Below are 6,524 nucleotides of genomic sequence, written 5' to 3'. Positions count from 1 at the left end.
TTTTATTTAATTTCTAATTTTTTTTTCTAATGGACCCCATTTTCCGAGAACAATATAACCTAAGATCATTTTTTCCAGTATAGACATCCAATATTTATTTCCAGCCACTTAAATGAAATATCAAAATATTTCATATATATGTATTTCATATATATGGACACATATATACACATACATACATGGTGATGGTATAGATCCTATATGTGTGTATATATGTCATAAAGACATAACCTGTATGATTTATAGATCATATGTCATAAGGACATTATCTATATGATCACCATGTATGTGTATATATGTGATAAAGACAATATATGTCATAAAGACATATATACACACACATATGATCTATATGATCACAATATTTTCTACACATATATACACATACATATATATGGAGGAAAGAACATATGTATATATGTCTTTACTAAAAAGCAAGAGAGCCATAAATGCTTTCATTATTTACTAATGTGCACTCAGGTATTTAAAAATAATTATAACCTCTTTTGATGTAATTGGGCATAATAGTTCTCATTTTTGAAAACTGAAATGAAAACTTACAAAAGAGTCTCATGAAAGGAGAAAATCACTTTATAATTTAACAGGGTTCATTTCAGTCAAATAAAATATAAATCTTTCTTAAGTGCTCTAGGACCTTTTCTTTACTTTGCCTATAACATCAAGTATGTGAAGGTTCTTAACTCTCAAGTTAATAGGAGAGAATATAGCAATCATGATTTCAGAGATCATTTAAAAATTACAAGTTTACTAAGTAAAATTTACCTATATATATACAAATATATATATCTGTAACTAGATATCATCATTTCAATTATGTAATTTTAAATTTTAATTATAATATTATTTGAAAATTAATAAGAATAATAGCAGTTAAAACATGAGCGAATGTAGGATGATGGGCACTGGAATCTAAAAGTAAATATCTCAACAATTTGGGTAAGGGAATCTGATAGTAGATTCAACCTATTCTAACATCTGGAATAAGTTTTTAACATTTATGTTAGTGAAACCACTAATAGGTTCTGACAGAGTTTTCCCAGCTATATTTCTAAGCATTTATTGAAACACAGTTAAAATGGAATCCATGTGTACCCAGTTATCATTGCTGTATTCTATACAACATGGTTTTGTGTCAGCCACTGAAGATATGGTCTCATTGCTTTTAGAATGTGTTCTTTCATACCGCCGACTCTTCTCCTTTATTACAAAGGCAAAAACATATTAATCCTATATTTCCATTTTAGAATTCATCTAAAATATCCGGTATCTCTCTTTAAATTATTTACTTCCTCCTGTCAAAACAAATGAATCTCTGATGGCATTTTCATATTTTATCAAATGAATATGACAATTTTTTTTCTGATTAGAGAACTAAGACAGAATCAATTTTAGATATTCAGAAAATATTTAAAAGTATACTGATAGCATGGGTTTATTTGTGTTCCAGACTTTCCACACTTATCCTTTGCATATACAAGAAACAATATGTCTCTTCAATCACAAAATAAGATGATGTTATTGAACTGCTTGATAGAATGCATTTTTTTTCCCCAATATGTTAGCATAGACATAATGCTACAGCAATTACTTTGCTTCACTTCCATCATTTGGAAAGGCTACACACTATTCTATCCACATCATAATTTATTTAACTTGTCCCCTTTCAGTTGACATTCAGATTGTTTTCATTATGTTAATATAAACTACCCTGTAGTGTATGTCCCTTATATGTCTCTGTACACTTAACTGATTGTTGTCTTTATAAATCCCTAAAAGGAAACTTGCTAAGTTAAACAAGTTAAGCACTTGTAAAAGTTTTGATTCAAATTTCTAAAGGCTTTGCTAAATAATTCTCCAGTTTATTTGTATGAATTATTTTTTTGTCGATGGCATATGAAAATGCGTATTTCCTCACATTCTCACGAATACTATTAAGGTGATTGATAAGGGCCCTATATAATTCTGCTTGTTGATGTTATATTATGCTTCTAATAGGGAGGTTAAATACTAAAGGGTAAGTGTTTAGTTTTTAGATCTTGGACTCTATCTAAAACACTGAGACAGATTTATAAGCAGCATAAGACAACCATTCTGTATTGTAAAGGTTCAAAAAACAGAGCTTTATTACATATTTTTCTAAACACTCACTTTGTGTTTCAAGTTTTTTAGAGGCCCATAATAACAGAAGCATAATAGTAATTTGAGACTTAATTTAGTAATTGATGGATAGATTACATTCATGTATAGCATCGACTTGCTTGGGGAGTTGGAATCATCCCTCAAGTTTAAGGTTTCACAATGGAACTTGGTTATGATGAGAAGATGGTTATAGTTATCTGCCTTAGCTAGGTAACTAGTGATGATTCAGACGTCAGAATGCAGTTTAAATGAAGGGGTAGATTGTTCTAGTGTAGAGTGTGTGTGTGTGTGTGTGTGTGTGTGTGTGTGTGTGCAGGTATGTGTATGTATCTATGAGAGAAAGAGATTCACTCCCTCAGATATTTTTTTGTATTCTTGGTAAAAAGGTTATATTTCAGTAATTCCCTAAAGTTCTTTCCAACTCAATCTTCCTTCCCTCTTTATTATCACTGTTTTTGCAGTGCTGTTTTTGTACCCAACACTGTCCTCCCTCCTCTTTGCCTGTGGACTGGCCTTGGCATGTTTTCTGCAGCGTCCCTTTGTTTATGGGACATATTATCTGTATCATGTGTTTTTAGAGCTCCTGTTGAAAATTCCCAGTGAAGCGGCCCTTTCCTTTGTAGGGCTACTTTTCCCTATTAAAATTATATTCCTTTATGGTGACTGGCTTAATTTTAATGTAATTTCTAATGTAACATAGCGCCTCTCATGAGTTTCACATTTCCAGTTGTTTTCGGATGTGCTCCAGTCACTTGATGTGAGCTGCATTGACCTATCGTGTCACATTCTCTCCTTTTTGATGGTTTCTTCCTCTTTCAATTTTAATCCCTTCTTATTCTTTGATGGTATTTTCTTCAATTGTACTCTTTTGTCTTTGATGAACTTTTTTGTATTTCTTTTCTCTTATCATGCTTTCATGTTTAACATTGGTCTTTTTAGTTTGCTTTCACATCCACTTCCTCTGAAGCTCTTCGGTTCTGTCTTAGTATACTGTTTCCTGAGATGGTCTATCATTTTTGATGATAACATACATAAAACATGGACCTCAAGGAAAATACCATTTAGGTGAGGAAAAAGTTATGTGTCCCTTTATCAACATGTTATATTGACTAAAGCAGAATCATGTATAACTAATGAGCTGGCATCCATTTGAAGTTTTGGAAATTTCTTGGAATATCTATTATGCTCCAGTAAGTGTTAAGAATATAAAATGCTCAAAAATGGTGCTAAAAGATAAGATAAAAATAAATTTGAGATCTAGTTAAATAATGACGCTACCCTCATTAAGTCAGGGCTCGGAGTGATTTTTAAATGTCCTTTAGATCATTTTATTATCTAATATCTGAAATCTCTGCAACATCACAAACGAATAATCATGTAGAGCATGATTAAGGAACAAGGATAACCAAAAGCAGAATAGCCAATTAGACTTTCATATTTTCCTTATATAGAGTGAAAATCTGTGTCAATGTAGACTTGCATTTTGGCCCTAGTTTTACTTACTGACATCATGCATTTTTTATAGATTTTATTTTTAAAGCGGTTTTAGGTTCACAGCAAAACTGAACAGAAGGCACAGAGATTTTCCATATGCCCCCAGCCCCCAAACTTGCATCGCCTCCCACATTATAAACATCCCCTGCCATAGTGGTGCATTTATTATAATTGATGAACCTAAATTGACACACCTTTATCACCCAGACTCTATAACCTAAATTAGGGTTTACTCTTGATGTACATTCTATAGGTTTGGACAAATTTATAAAAACATATATCCACTATTATAGTATCATACAAAGCGGTTTCACTTCCCTAAATAGCCCCTCTGCTCCATCTATTTATCCTTCCCTCCCTCCTAACTACTAACAACCACTGATCTTTTTACTGCTCCATGATTTTGCCTTTTCCAGAATGTGATAGCATTGAAATCACACAGTATGTAGACTATTCAGATTGGCTTCTTTCACTTAGTAATAGACGTTAAAGTTACATCTTTGTGTTTTTATGACTTGATGCCTCATGTATTTGTAGCACTGCATAATATTCCATTGTCTGGATATATTACAGTTTATTTTTCACCTACTGAAGGACATCTTAGTTTCTTCCAAGTTTTGACAACTATGAATAAAGCGGCTATAAACACATCCATGCACAGGCTTTTGTGTGGACATAAGCTTTCAACTCCTTCAGGTAAATACCATGGGGGCATGATTGTTGTATCATGTGATAAGAGCACATTTATCTTTGTATGAAACCACCAAACTGTCTTCCAAAGTGGCTGTACCATTTCGCATTCCCACCAGCAATGAAATACAATTCCTCCTTCTCCACAACCTTGCCAGCATCTACTGTTGTCAGTATTCTGGACAATGACAATTCTAAGAGTTGTGTATTGGTATCTCTTTGCTGTTTTAATTTGTATTTCTCTGATGACATATGATGTGAAGCATCTTTTCATATGCTTATTTGTCATCTGTACATCTTGTTTTTTGATGTGGTGTCTTTTAAGGTCTTTGGCCTGTGTTTTTAGTTGACTTTTTTTTTTTTTTTCTCCTCATGGTTGAGTTTTAAGACTTCTTAATTGTATGTTTTGGGTAACAGTCATTTATCGGATATGTCTTGAGCAAATTTTTTTTTTTTTTTTTTTGCAGTTTGTAGCTTGTCTTTTTATTCTCTCATCAATGACTTTGACAGAGCAGAATTTTTTAAACGTTAATGAAGTCTGGCTTATCAACTCTTTCTCTCATAGATCACGTGTTTATTGTTGTATACAAAAACTCATCATCAAACCCAAGGCCATCTAGATTTCTATGTTTTCTTGTATGTCTTTGACAGTTTTATGTTTTACTTTTAGTTCTATGATCCACTGAAAGTTTATTTTTGTGAAGGGTTTAAGGTCTGTATCTAGATGCAATTTTTTTTTTTTTCATGTGAATGCCCAGTTGTTTCACCATCATTTGTTAAAAATCATTTTCCCTATAGTATTGCCTTTGTTCCTTTTCCAAAGGACAGTTGACTGTATTTACGTGGGTCTATTTCTGGGCTCTCTATTTTGTTCCATCACCATATTTGTCTATTCTTTCACCGATACCACACTGCCTTGATTATTGTACGTTTATAGTAAGGCTTGAATTTGGGTAGTGTCAATCCTTCAACTTTTATTTTTCTTCTCCAGTATTGGGTAGGTTATTCTGGGCCTTTTATCTCAAAATATAAAGTTTTGAATCAGATTTTTGATATCCACAAAATAATATGCTGAAATTTTTATTTGGATTTCATTAACTCAACACACCAAGTTGAGAAGATCTGACATCTTGACAATGCTGTCGTCTTGTTGATGAACATGGAGTATCCTTTTATTTATTTAGTTTTTCTTTGAGCTATTTTCTCTGAGTATTGTTTTTCTCATATAGATATTATACCTATTTTGTTAGATCTGTTCCAACTATTTTATTTTTAGGTGTACTAATGTATATGGTACTTTTAATTTCAAGTTCTACTTCTTTATTGCTGGTATACAGGAAAGTGATCCAATTTTATATATTAACCTTGCGTCCTATAGCACCATAAAAATTGCTTAATAGTTCTAAGAGTATTTATTGATTCTTTCAGTTTTACTATATAGATAATCATGTCATCTGCAAACAAGGGCATCTTTATTTCTTCCTTTCTAATCTGAATACTTTTTCTTTTCTTGCTTTCTTGCATTAGCTAGGACTTTCAGTGCAATTTCAAAAAGCAGTTGTGAGAGACCATATCCTCACCTTGTTTCTGATCTTAGTCGAATCTGATTTTATCAAATGATGATTTTATCTTGTTTGTCATTGATGAATGTTATTTTCTATACATTGTTATTGATAGATTAATTTTTTTTAATTTATTTATTATTATCATACTTTAAGTTGTAGGGTACATGTGCATAACGTGCAGGTTTGTTACATATGTATACTTGTGCCATGTTAGTCTGCTGCACCCATCAACTCGTCATTTACATCAGGTATAACTCCCAATGCAATCCCTCCCCCCTCCCCCCTCCCCATGATAGGCCCCGGTGTGTGATGTTCCCCTTCCTGAGTCCAAGTGATCTCATTGTTCAGTTCCCACCTATGAGTGAGAACATGCGGTGTTTGGTTTTCTGTTCTTGTGATAGTTTGCTAAGAATGATGGTTTCCAGCTGCATCCATGTCCCTACAAAGGACGCAAACTCATCCTTTTTTATGGCTGCATAGTATTCCATGGTGTATATGTGCCACATTTTCTTAATCCAATCTGTCACTGATGGACATTTGGGTTGATTCCAAGTCTTTGCTATTGTGAATAGTGCTGCAATAAACATACGTGTGCATGTGTCTTTATAGCAGCAT

Source organism: Theropithecus gelada, chromosome 2 (assembly GCF_003255815.1).
Source record: "Theropithecus gelada isolate Dixy chromosome 2, Tgel_1.0, whole genome shotgun sequence".
NCBI lineage: Eukaryota > Metazoa > Chordata > Mammalia > Primates > Cercopithecidae > Theropithecus > Theropithecus gelada.
The sequence above is the reverse complement of the archived record's forward strand: the minus strand, read 5'-3'. Positions refer to the sequence as shown.